Raw genomic sequence first — 14,265 nt, forward strand, 5'->3', positions numbered from 1 at the left:
TGGAGATACATTTTCCAGTGTTTGTACTTGTTTCTCACTGACTTGGGAATCATGTTGATGCCCTGTGAATTAACAACTGTGTCGGCACAGTCACAAAAGATGAAACAACTATGGGATAATAGGACTCCAGCAAGGCAGGGAGCCAAACTAGGGATGGGGTAGTACTGACTCAGTCTGGGGGAAGAAGTGGGAAGCAGGGCAGGTTGAGACAGAGGGCTAAGTTTAACAGTAATATAAAGCAAATGTCTAGGTATGTTATGGTTATTTTCTAAGCAATTTAGAGTACACTTCTGTCTCACTGCTGTTCAGTCTTCCATTGGAGTCTTAGTGGAACCAAGGACAAATTTAACTCCAGCATTTGCCCAGTTCTCTCTCTCTCTCTCTCTTTCTTTCTCAGCTGGCTTCTAGGGATCCTCTGGTAAAGAGCTGCCTGGTCTGCCATGATGCCAAGCCATCAATATTGAGTAAAAGTGTTCTAGCCCAAAACTGACCACACTGCCACTGCCCTGAAAATCAAAGATGGCATGTCCTCAATATAACATTTTTTTGTCAATTTTTTCCATAATTAATATTTGGCAATTAGTCATGTCCCTTACCTCATCCCCTACCTTGAACCAAAGCAATAAAAAGGCGGCTTTTGCCTAATGTTTTAGAAATATATAATGTTTTAGAATATTCACTATTTTACACTTTTTTTTCAAAGATTTTATTTATTTGACAGAGATGTCAAGAGAGGGAATATAAGCAGGGGGAATGGAAGAGGGAGAAGCAGGCTTCCCACTGAACAGGGAGCCTGATGTGGGGCTCCATCCCAGGACCCTGGGATCATGGCCTGAAGCCGAAGGCAGATGCTTAACAACTGAGCCACCCAGGTGTCCCTATTTCACATTTTCTTATCATATATTTAGGATGTGTAGAGTAAGTTTCTCAAAGTTACCATAATAAGTGAAAGGGAATTCAAACCTCATCTATCTGATTCCAAAACCACTATAGTCTACAGCCCTGGGACATTTCCCTATAGAGAAAAATAGAATATCCATTCACTATAATAGTCACCTGCACTGACCTAAAACTTGGTCTTCATAAATTATTTGGTCACCTTTCAGAAGAGTTTAATATTTCTGAGCTTTTGTGAATCGGGCAGATCATTAGAAAGATACTTGTTGAAGATTTGAATGCTTTTCTGTGTAGTTCTCTTCAAAGGTGTTAGGATGAAATCCTGTAATATATTCTCATTTAACTGCAAGTATTAAGCCACAATGTGCAATTCCATCCTAGAAACTCTGTCTAATTTTAAAAGTTGGACAAACTACAACATTTTAAAGGTAAAATATATGCATCCTTATCCAGGCACTCTCAGATGAGCCTCTTTTATTTTTTATTTTTATTTATTTTTTTAAGATTTTTATTTATTTGCCAGAGAGAGAGAGTACAAGTAGGTAGTGAGGCAGGCGGTGGGGGGATGGGGGGTAGCAGGCTCCCTGCTGAGCAGAGAGCCTGATGCGGGGCTGGATCCCAGGACCCGGAGATCATGACCTGAGCCTAAGGCAGAGGCTTAACCCACTGAGCCACTCAGACGCCCCAGATGAGCCTCTTTTAGAAGTGAACTAAGGGGATAGCCTGTCCCTCCTAAGTGATTTGTATCTCAGGGTAACTCACAGTTGATGGAGGGAAGTAGTTGTTTCAAAGCTGTTATTCTAATAAAAAGAACCAGTGCCATATTTTTTTGTTCTGATGAAATACTGGATCTAATGATGGAGCTCGACAAAAATCACAAGTGGCTACTCACATTACCAAGAGGGAGGCACAGCCTGACATTATATGGCCTCTGGTTGAGTACCAACCACCATCTGTGGGGTATTCTTACCATAAATTAACCTGAGTTTGATCAACCTCAAGGTCTGATTACCAGTTTTCAGGAACTGCAGAGAACAGAGGAGCGTGCTAGCACCAGGGGGCTGCAATTATAAAATCCAGGCTATGGGAAAGTACAGGCCAGGATTCAGTTTCTTCAACCTATTAACCAACTGCACGATATGGACTTTTTTTCTTTTAAGTAGGAATCTAACTTTCCAAATGGATCTTGGCAACTATTTAAAGCAACATAATTTTGAGGGCGGCCAGACGGTTTACACTGCGGGGATTGCACGAGAATATTGAAATCTAGGTCTAGACCGTAATTCTTTTTTTTTTTTTTTTAAAGATTTTATTTGTTTATTTGACAGACAGAGATCACAAGTAGACAGAGAGGCAGGCAGAGAGAGAGAGAGGAGGAAGCAGGCTCCCTGTTGAGCAGAGAGCCCGATGCGGGACTCGATCCCAGGACCCTGGGATCATGACCTGAGCTGAAGGCAGCGGCTTAACCCACTGAGCCACCCAGGCGCCCCTAGACCGTAATTCTAATCCAAATCTGATGTAGTGTAATAGAAAGTATTTGAAATCAGACAGAACTAGTTCCCCTCCTAATCCTGATCAGTCACATGCCCCAAACCCACAGATCTTGGTGAGGGAGCTCTTGCTCAGCTTTGCCAAGTCCAGATCATTATTCCTCCTTCTTCCTGAAAATCCACTTCTCTCTTGAAATAGACAGCATTCAACTATATCACCTGCCACCTCTGATTTTCGCTGTCATCTGCCAACCTCTCCTTTGTTCATTCTAGCATCTGCCCCGCGATCTCTCTGCCATTTTTCCTGTCATTATTATTTGGGATTTTGTTATTTATGAAAACTATCCAATAACCTGGTCTATTTTATTTTTTGGTGTTTTTTTTTTTGGGGGGGGGGGCTAATTTTTTTTAACTTTTCTAATAATCTTGTTCTCCACCCACCTCAGGCACCCAGTCTGAGTCATACATTAGACTTCATCATAACCAGTACCTGCAAACACTCTAGGCACCACTTCCTACTTTTTAGCATTCAGGCTCCAACTATAGTTTGATCCCACCGTCCCTCCGGTCCGTCACTCCTCTTCTGTCCTTTCTTCTCCGTTTGGGTTGCATGCACGAGTCCTCATACCATCACTCCCTTGCCTACATTCCAACTCTCATCCTCTCCCCCACTGTCCTCCTCACGTGGCAAAACTCCAACCCTGGTTACAACTAACTTTCCCACAAACTTCATACTTGATACTTGGATGACTTAAGTGGCTGGTGAAAAACACGCTAGAACCTCCCCCTGGTCCCTCAGTGCTGCCAAATAACTCCACTAAATACCCTTAGCCCATTCATTCCCGTCTTTCTCTCAACTTTTTGACACCACTATCCCCTCCTCACTGTCAGTTATCACTTCTCTTTTTTTGTGAACTAAGGGGACAGAAACATTCAGGGGAGAATGGCTTCAACCTCCCACCACCAGATCTCCCAGCTGGCATTACTTGCCCTCTGAAATTCCACCTCGGGTCCCCTCTGGACCCATGAGATGTTGCCCCTGTGCCTACGGGAGGTCAACTCTCCGCCCTCCTACCTGTCTCCTCCCCTTCCTCCTCTCACTGCCCTCCAATCACACTGGCTTCCGTGTTCCTCCAACACACCAAACACACTCCTGTCTCTGAGCCTTTGCATTTGCTGTTCCCTCTGTGCGAATTCCTCAAGTCTCAGCTCAAATGTCATCTGCTCAGAGGGCCCTTCCTTGACCATTTTACTTAAAATAATAACCCTGACACTTCCTCTCCATTCATTTTGCTTTCTTTTTCTTTTTCTTTTTCTTCACTATACTTATTTCTAGTTAGTATTACATTAGATGTCTATGAGTCCACCACCATCACCACTAAATGCCATAACCCCACTTTGTAGAATATTTCTGGCATGTGTAGATGTTCCATATGTATTCGTTAAATGAATATGAGATCTTCATGCCCAAGAGCAAGTTAACGTATGTTACCATTTCCTTCATGGTAAAACTGATTGCTATTATTCTATGAGGTATCTTAAAGAAAATTAAAAGAGGTAACCTTGAATTAATTATACTAAGTCAAAAAAGTCAGCCACAAAAGGCCATATATTGTACTATTCCATTTCCATGAACTGTCCAACAAGAAAATCAATAGAGACAGAAAGTAGATTACTGGTTGCCTAGGGCTGAGAGAAGTGAGGAATGAGGATTGATTGCTGAAGGCTGTGAGTTTCTTGTTAGAATGATGAGAACATTCTTGAATTAGATTGCAGTAATGTTTGCACAGCCTTGTAAATACACAAGAAACCACTGATGTGTTTCTTAGAATGGTTCATTTTATAGTAAGCAAATTATATCTCCATTTTTTAAACAAAGGAGCAGTATTTCTCTGCCCTTTTAAGTTTAACTATATTCCCACTAATGTTAATGGAAAATGTCAGTTCAAAAGCAAAGGTTTTAAGGGAAGCATTAAGAGAAGATTGTAGATGCAAATAAGAACAGTTCAAAATGTGTTTCATTGGGTATTCGCTGTCAGAAATGTTTTTCACATACCAAATCCCAGCTTTTCAATAGTGCATTCAATTCTACATATCCAACAAATAAATACAAATAAAAATTTTCTTACTTAAAGTTTACTTTTCTCTATCAATTACCAAATGGGTTCAAATGCAGACTTACAAAATTAAATAAGCAACCTCAACCTCTCACTACCACCCAAAAAAAAAAAAAAAAAAAAAAAGCAGAAACATTTTCAGCACATAGAAATAGCTTCCTTTCATCTCCTACTGGAAACTCACAGTTCTTTCATGTAAACAAAATGAAAGAGCATTACTTATAGGCAAGAAGCTACTAAGAAAAGCCATAATTACACCAAAAGAGATAAGTAAGTAAACACATATTTAGCCTTTTGTATTCTTTTAGCAGAGGATTTTTCTTTAAGGTACTAGGTAAGGAGTTATATATTACTTCATGTTTTGGACTAGCAGGGAACAAATTTGGGGGGAAAAGAAAGCAAATACTGCCTAATGATGTCTCTCTTGATTAAAAATCATCTTCTGATTATTCAGGTGTGTGTAAAGAGGAAACTTCAGATAAGCACTTATTAATTCACTATTTCAGGTAATCCAGAAAGTATGCTAGACTCTTTTTTTTTTTTTTTTAAGATTTTATTTATTTATGAGAAGGGGGGGGGGGGGGCGAGCACAGGCAGACAGAATGGCAGGCAGAGGCAGAGGGAGAAGCAGGCTCCCTGCCGAGCAAGGAGCCCGATGTGGGACTCGATCCCAGGACGCTGGGATCATGACCTGAGCCGAAGGCAGCTGCTTAACCAACTGAGCCACCCAGGCGTCCCTTAGACTCTTAATATTATATAAAACCAATTATTTTCCTCCCAAGCTCATTTTCATAACAGCACATGTCACTATTAATACCTACAATGGTTTTACTTTAGAAAAAAAATCTCCATTTTATTTCAGTTTCTAACTTAAATTGTGGTAAGGTATCAGTCACATACAAGAAAGGGGAGCACAGTATATGCAAAGATAGAAACGTCCATTCAGTGTAGAAACAGTGGATCCTAAGAAATTTCAAGAAATTTCAGGTGGTGTCATGGACTGAAGAGTTGAATTGTGTCTTCCCAGATTGTATATGTTGGCCTCTCAATGTGATGGTGTCTGGAAGTAGGGCCTTTGGGTTGCAAGGGACAGACCCTGGTCTGATGGGATTCACGTCTTTATAAGAAGGGACAACAGACAACCTGATTCCCGTCTGGGAGACAGACCAAGGAACGTCCATGTGAGCTGTCTTAGTCTATTTGGGCTGCTGTCACAGAAATACCACAGACTGGGTGGCTTATAAACAATGAACATTTATTTCTCACAGTTCTGGAGGTCAGGGAGTCTAAGATCAAGGCACCAATAGACTTCGTGTCTGGTGGGAGCCCACTTCCAGGTTCATATAGGACTGGCTTTTCTCTGTATCCTCACATGGTGGAAGGAGCAAGGAAACTTCTGGAGTCTCTTTTGGAAGAGCACTAATTCCATTCCACCTTCAGGATCTAATCACCTTGCAAGGGCCCACCTCTAAATACTACCCAAATACCTTGGGCCTTAAGATTTAACATATGAATTAGGGGGCCCTAATAGACACAAACATCCAGTCTATGGGATGGGCACACAGTGAGAAGGCCATCCTCCACAAGCCAAGGAAGAACCCTTCCAGCAACTGACCGTTCTGACACACTGACCTCGGACTCATAGCCTCAAGAATTGTAGGAAAATTTATTTCTGTTGGCTAAATCACCTAGCCTACTGTGTTTTGTCACAGCACCAGTGTATGCAGACTAAAACAAGTAGGTTCTCTTAAAGAGTTAAGTGTCTGCTTTCGGCTGGAGTTGTGATCCCGGATCCTGTTATCGAGTCCGGTATAGGGCTCCTTGCTCAGCAAGGAGTATGCTTCTCCCTCTCCCTCTGTCCCCACTTGTGCTCTCTGTCTCTCTGTCAAATAAAGAAATAAAATCCTTTAAAAAGGAAAGAGAGGGAGGAAGATTTTAAAGTAATATGTTTTGGGGCACCTGGGCAGCTCAGTGAGTTGAGTGGCCAAATCTTAATTTCTGCTCAGGTCATGATCTCATGGTCCTGGCATGGAGCCCCCTGCATGGGGGCTCTGTGCTCAGCAGGGAGTCTGCTTGTGGATTCTCTCTCTCCCTCTGCCTCTGCCCCTCACCTCTCAAATAAATAAATAAATAAATAAATCTTTTAAAAAAGTAAATAATAAAAAATAAAAATAAAGTAATATGTTTTCAAAGGGTTAAAGATATGTAAATTAGGCAACCAAAGATTTAGCTTTATTTGTGATAATAGTGAAAAATCACATCATGAAGTTTGGACAGTTTCTTTGCTCTAAAAAGTTCTGTCTCTGTTTATTAACCATAAGACAGTAATCACCAAAGAAATGTTTTTTTTTGCATTCTATTTTTCTTGAAGTCTGGGACTGTGTTTTGTTCTCCCACAGGCCCCAGCACTGCACATCTTTATGCATCTTTTGAAGTCTGGACACTGGTCTCAAGTCACATTCCTGTTCACAAAACATATCTTCCTACCATTTTTACTAAACAACTTATCCAAGGGTGAATAAAGTTCTTTCTCCCACTACTAATGCATTCAAGATAAAGAATAAGACTTTCTGTTTTATCACCAGAATAAACAAAATCATCATTCTATGGATTCATTTAAGATGAAGCATGGTGACAGTTTTCCTGGGTATACCTAGACATGCACTGCTGGGTATACCCCCTGCTCAGTGGGGAGCTGGCTTCTCCCTCTCCCTCTCAACTCCCCCTGCTCATGCTCATGCTCGCTCTCTCAAATAAATAACAAATTTTTAAAAAATGAGTTTCATGTAAAGACAACTTGACATCACATATCTCTGGCAGGGTCCAAACTCAGAGCCCACCAGGATCAGGCAGATCCTGACAATGAGAGGACCATTCCAGGTGTAGCAACCAAACGACCATGCTTGCCTATTAAAAGGGAACAACTGTTTTCTCAGGTCAAGAAATGATGAAGGTCATTTGAGAGAGAGAGAGAGAGAAAGAGCATAAGTATGAGCAGGGAGAGGGAGAAGCAGGATCCTGAACCAGGGATTGAACCCAGGATCCTGATACCATGACTTGAGCCAAAGCCAGATGCTTAAATGACTGAACCACTTAGGTGCTGCATAATGAAAAAATCACTGCTTCATCCTTGTCTCCCGGTCTTGCTTTTAACCCTTTGGCCATGGAAGTGGGTTTCACATTTAAAAAAATACTATTAAGGCTAACTTGTGTGTTACCTCAGATAACTGAGAAAAGAAGCTCATGTAACCATTTTCCAAGCCCCAAACACACATACCCACATTTCCACATGAAGGATAGTTACTGCTGGGAAACTGTGTTTTTCAATATTTCAACAACCTCATTAGAAGTATTAAAATAATATTCTGGTCATACAGAACAATTATCTTAGAGCGTGGTGTTTTATTATAAACATGGACATGGTACTTGCTAGTGTATTTGATCGAACATGTCTGAGGAATGAAAACATAAAAACTTATTTTACAACAAGAATTTTAAATGGCCCAATAAAGAATGTCATTTCTACCAGTATCTTTGTGAAATTACACTGGGGGAAAAATGTTTTTCTTTAAATGCAGAAGTTCACTTATCTGAAAACTTTTTTTTTTTTAACTATGCACACCAGTCAGCAACCTCATAATTACATACCCAAAGATTGTTCAAATAAAAAGGGAACAAAGCTCCTAAGCAAAGTTCAATGCATATGTCAAGACTGCCTGAAGGTATAATAAGTTTTATGTCTCTGTTTGCCCCAGGAGTAAATTAAATAAATGCATATTTAATATATGAATCACAGTTATATTTGGTCTACATACTACAGACAGAGAGAAACAAGTCTTTCTCAGATAAAACTTATTAATGAAAACTGAACATATTCCCACAGATCTAGATAGTTCCCCCTTAGAATGCTGTCAGACAAATACCGTAGAATATCTGCAATGCAAAAAGTCCGACTAAGGTTGTAGATAAAATGTTCACTCTCTCTTTTAATTACAGAACATGGACACAATGCACACAGCACCTCTTTAGACTCTGAAAACTAAACAGAAGCAAATGGATTGGGAAAAGCACAGAGTTCAAAGCACCACCAAACTGGTCCAGTATTCCTTGACCCAAATACAAGGCAGCTTCACACTTGGAAATGACCCTGGGGCCCCAAAAGGAAAGTTTCGGGAGAAGCCCTCTAGTCTTTCAAAGAGGTGAAAAGGAATTCCCAATTCTCAGAGAAAGTGCAGAAACCCCTAGGACTTTTTTCCTCTCTGTTCTCCTGCGCTCCACCTCCCAAGCATGCCTGTGAGGGTGACATGGTGGTCTAAAGGAAGGAAATCTTTCTCCCTGAATGGTGGAGCTGTGGCCTCACAGAGGGTGGGACAGACCCCCCCATTGGGTGTTTCTCTCTCTCCATCCTTTTGGTGCTTGACCCTGAATGCAAGCACAGTAACAGTAGTGTGCGGTAGAGTGAGGGCACTGAAGCCTCAGCTCGGGGGGCCGAGAACCAAAATAGACAATGCCCAGAAAATAAAAAGAGCCTGAGAGATTGTGCCATAGGCTAGGTGCTTGTGTCTCTGCACAATTCACTTGTTGAAATATAACCCCCATTATGATGCCATTAGGAGGTGGGACCTTTGAGAAGTGGGTAGGTCATGAGGCTGGAGCTCACACAAATGGGAAGGGTACCTTTATTAAGACCCCAAATGTCTCCCTCATCCCTTCCACGTTAGGATACACAGAAGATAGCCATGTGTGAACCAGGAAGTAGTTTCTTATTAGACACCAACCTGTTGGTGCCTTTATCTTGGAATTCCCATGCTCCAGAACCATGATAAAGAAACCATGAAAAATAAATGTTGTCTAAGCCACCCAGTCTATCCATCTATGGTATTCTTACTATAGCAGCCTGAGTGGAATGAGAAAGAGTTTTTAAGGATGCCAGGAGCTTACCACTGACTGCATATGTATGGACCGGATCTTGATTCGCGCACTGAAGACATTGAGAACTGAACTAATGGATACACCACCACCCAGATCCCAAAGTGACTATGAGACAACCCATATGAGGGACAAATCTGAACTGTGCTGGAAGGCTGGATTTGCTGAGCTGATCTGAGCGTCAGAGCCCACATAACGTGGGTTGAAATCTACAGTCTTGACCGAGCCCAATCAATTGTTAAAAAAAAAAAAAATTATATATATATGGGTGTCTGGGTAACTCAGTTGGTTAAGTGTCTGAGTCTTGATTTTGGCACAGAGCGTGATTTCATGGGTCATGAGATCGAGCCCAAGGTAGGCTCCACACTCAGTGGGAAGTCTGCTTCTCTCCTTCTCCTTCTCCCTCTGCCCCTCTGCACATGTGTGCAATCTCTCTCTCCAAAATAAGCAAATCTTTTTTAAAAAATCAACATTTAAAAAAAGATTTTTATTTATTTATTTGAGAGAGAAAAGAGAGTGTGTGTGAGAGAGAGGTCACGAGCAGGGGTGTCAGGGGAGATAGAGGAAGAGGCAGGCTCCCTGCTGAGTAGAGAGCCTGAAGCTGGACTCCATCCCAGGATTCTGGGATCGTGACCTGAACCAAAGGCAGATGCTTAACTGACTGAGCCACCCAGGCACACCAACAAATTAACATTCTTTAATGGGTTTAAGCAACCATTTAGAACTAGAATTTGACATATTCAATGGGTCCAGGATAGGTTCTAATCCAAAACTACTCAGAATACAAGGAACCAGGAAAATCTTAATTTGCATGGGAAAAGACAATGAAAAGACATCAATACCATAGTGACACAGCTGTTGGAGTTATCTGACAAATACTTTAAAACAACTAGTATATAAATCCTTCAGTAAACAATTGCAAACACTCTTAAAACAAAGGGAAAAATAGAAAGTCTCAGCAAAGAAGTCAAATGGAAATGTCAGTATAGAAAAGGACAGTCCTAAACAAAAAAATGTCATTGAATGGGATCAAAGGCAGTATGGTAGCCAATGAGGTTTATCCGAGGCGCGATTATTGCTAATTGAAAATAGAGATAACAAAAAAAGAATCAATGGACGTGAAGATATGTCAATAGAAAATTTCCAATCTGAACAAAAAGAAAAAATACTTTTGGAAAAATGAACAGAGCTTCAGGGATCTGTGGGTTAATGACAAAAGGTCCAACATTCACATTGTCAGAGTCCCAGAAGGAGGGGAGTATGGTAGTGAAAAAAGTATTTGAAGACATAATGACTGAAAACTTCCCAAATTTGATTTAAAAAAAGACATTTAGGAAATTTACCTAACTCCAAACAGGATAAAGCCAAAGAACTCTAGGCCCAAACATCATAACCAACTTACTGAAAACCACAAAGAAAGAAATCGTAAAAAGTAGCCAGAGCAAAATTACCTACATTACCTATAGCCAGACAATTACCTACATTACCTATGGCCAGACAATCATTCAAATGACTAAAGATTCTTCATCAGAGCCATGGAGATCAGAAGAAAGTGGCATGACATTTTTCAGATGTTGAAAGACTATTAACTCAGAATACATACCCACCTGAGTATCTTTCAAGAATAAGGGTGAAATAAAAACATTTTCAGATGAAGAAAAATGAAGAGAATTCATTGCCAGTAGACCAGCTCAAAAACAATCTTGAAAGAAAGTTCTTCAGAGAGAGCTTGGGTAACTCAATTGGTTGAACATCTGTCTGACTCTTAATTTTGGTTTGGGTTGGGGCCTACTTGGGATTCTCTTTCTCCCTTTGCTTCTGCCCTGACCCCCAACTCTCTCTCTGTCTCTCATTCCCACTCTCTCTCTCTCTCAGGCATGCATAAGTCTATAATCCCAGAAAGAAATTTAGGGGGTTCATTCCATTTATATCTAACAAAATTTCTTAAATGTATTACTTGTTTGGATTTAGTTCTACCGTTTCATTACTTCTTTTCTGTGTGTTCTCTCTGTGACTTTTTTTTTTTCCATTTTCTCCTCTTTAAGCACATTTTAGTATTCCATTTTTAACTTATGGATGGTGATTTGAACTCTATGTCTTTGTGTAGGTCTTTTTGTTGTTAGTTTCCCTAGAAATGCTATATGCATGCTTCCTTTTTTTTTTTTTTTAAGATTTTATTTATTTATTTGTCAGAGAGAGAGATAAAGAGCACAAGCAAGGGGAGCAGCAGGCAGAGGGGGAGGGAGAAGCAGGCTCCCCGCTGAACAGGGAGTCCTATGAGGGACTCCATCCCAGCTGAGGGCAGACACTTATTTGGGTCACCCAGGTGTCCTCATGCTTCCCTTTTCACAGTCACTTACAATCAGTATTTTATCACTTCAAGTGGAATGTAAAAATGTATCAACATACAGGTCCTCTCACTCTCTTTCTTTATATTATAATTGTCTTATCTCCTATATCCACCTTGAATCTTTATCAGAAAATTGTAATTTTGGGGCGCCTGGGTGGCTCAGTGGGTTAAGCCGCTGCCTTCGGCTCAGGTCATGATCTCAGGGTCCTGGAATCCAGTCCCACATCGGGCTCTCTGCCCAGCAGGGAGCCTGCTTGCCTTCCTCTCTCTCTGCCTGCCTCTCTGCCTACTTGTGATCTCTCTGTCTCTCTCTCTGTCAAATAAATAAATAAATAAATAAATCTTTTTAAAAAAAGTACTTTAAAAAAAATAAAATTGTAATTTTTTACTTTCAACCATCAAATACATTCTGAAAACCTTAAGAGGAAAAATGGAAAATGAATAGTCTGTTCTCTCTGCCTTGATACATACTGCTTCTGTTGCTCCTCCTCCACTCCTTCAGTGAGATCACCTGCTAGAATGAAGTGGATGTTTTCCTCTCAGCCGGGCTGACCGGGTTACTGACTGCTGAGAGTCTATCAAGCTAGTCTACACTGAGTGCTCAGCATCACCACTGTCCAGGGAAGCTGTCTGACACCGTGGTGGCAGACTGACTACGTTAGACTCCTCCAATCACATTTTCCCCACTCTAATCACTGCTTAACTATTTATCAAATGATTCCTTGGCTTCTAGTTGTTGTCTTCAGGAAATCTGAACAGATCATCGCATGGTCTTGGGAAAAATGCCCAATGAGCAGTCAAACAAAGATTTTTGATTAAAGCCTTCTGAAAAGGCTTAGTGAAGGAGGGAGGAAACAATCGTTGGTTCACAGAAATGAGGAGAAAGGCATCCCTGCTAGTGGAACAGCATGAGGAAAGGCGTAGAGGTGGGCAAGTAAAGACTGTGCTTGAGAATAGCATAAAGTCGACTTCAAGAAGAACAGAGGGTTTGCTCCTGGGTGAAAGGAAGAGGGAGAAGAGGTGTAACATCATGGCTAGAGGAATGTCTGAGACAAGGCTGTGTACGAAAAGAAAAGTGCATGCTTTTCCCCCAAATGGAAATCAGAACAAAGTAAGTGGCAGTTACTGCCAAGACCTGTCAAGGCTGAAGGGAAGCAAAGATTTTATTCCATAGTATTATGTTAACAAAAGAATGAGCCAAACTATAAACTAATTCTCTGCGCAAACATTCCAAATCTGCTCCTGGAGAAATAACACAGGGAGGTTCGTATGCTAAAAGACCTGAAAAGACCTGAGAAAATATCTGAATGAGTCAGTTACAGGCCAAAACAAAGAAGCAAAGAAGAATTAGGAAGATGGGCTGTAACTAAAAAGGAAATCAATGAAGAACCCACTAGAAATTTCCCTTTGGGAAGATGCGAAACAGGTGTTGGCCAACATCAGCGAGATGAGTAACAGCAAGCTCAAGGCTGAAACTGAACTCATAATTAAGTGAAAGCTTTTTAGAAAAACGTAATGGATTTCTCTCTGAACACTGAAATACCCTAGAAATACAAAATTCCATCTTGGTAATGCAATTTGGACACATAGAAATGGACACTTCCACCATAGGTTATCTCTTACACCCCGTAGAGAGGCAGACATTTCTGAACCAATAAAAACTTGAAGGATCACGAATAACTTCTGAGTGCCTGTGGCCTCAGAATAACTTCTGATAATGATGCTGTTCTCTTCTGAAAGGTAAGCAATGGATCAAAATTGGTTTCTTGGTTTAATGTGTTCTCTGTGCATGATAAATCAATTTTAAAAATACTGGATAGGTTTCATTGGCAGAGTGCAACGTTCCAGGGCTCTGGATTTAAGAGGCTTTTCATTTTTGACGAATGACAGAGTTTGGGTGCAGAAAACTGCTTTAGTCACATTCATTTCCCTACAAGATTCTCAATGTGGGGCTCTTTCCTGAATTTTAACAATCTTACCACACTTTTTAATATCTCCGCATCTTTGCGTGTGACTATCCCTGGACTCTGAACACTTCTCCCAATCACATTCACCTGACCCTCCCCTGCTTAAGCCCTTCAAGGTCTCATTGCTCCTCGAATACATTTCAGACTCCTTTCCTCGGCCTCCAAGGGACTGTGTGATGTGGCTTGAGCTTGTCTTTCCATCTTCATCTCACACAGCGCCCCCACTCACCCTCCAGCCATGCTTGTCACCTTTCTGTTTCTTGCACCTGCCAAGCACTTCCCCATCAGACTTCACATGAGAATTCCTCTTTGCAGAGAGTACATGGCCATGCTCATTCTTCAGGTCTCAGCTCTAATGTCTGTGGTCTTGACATATCACAAACTATAATTATTACTTATTGGAGCATTTTACTTGTTTACTTTCTATCCCTCTAAGATGTAAGATCTCTGGGGGACAGGGACCAAGCTTAGAACCCAAATTATTCTTCAAGTCTCAGCTCAAATACTTCTTCCAC

The 14,265-nt window shown here is 41.0% G+C and overlaps 1 pseudogene; it reads left to right on the forward strand.

The window, feature by feature from the left end:
* The first annotated feature begins 10,461 nt into the window (after positions 1-10,461).
* On the forward strand, positions 10,462-10,586 carry LOC132002292 (U4 spliceosomal RNA; annotated as a pseudogene).
* Positions 10,587-14,265: the final 3,679 nt, after the last annotated feature.

This window comes from Mustela nigripes, chromosome 14 (genome assembly GCF_022355385.1).
Source record: "Mustela nigripes isolate SB6536 chromosome 14, MUSNIG.SB6536, whole genome shotgun sequence".
Classification (NCBI taxonomy): domain Eukaryota; kingdom Metazoa; phylum Chordata; class Mammalia; order Carnivora; family Mustelidae; genus Mustela; species Mustela nigripes.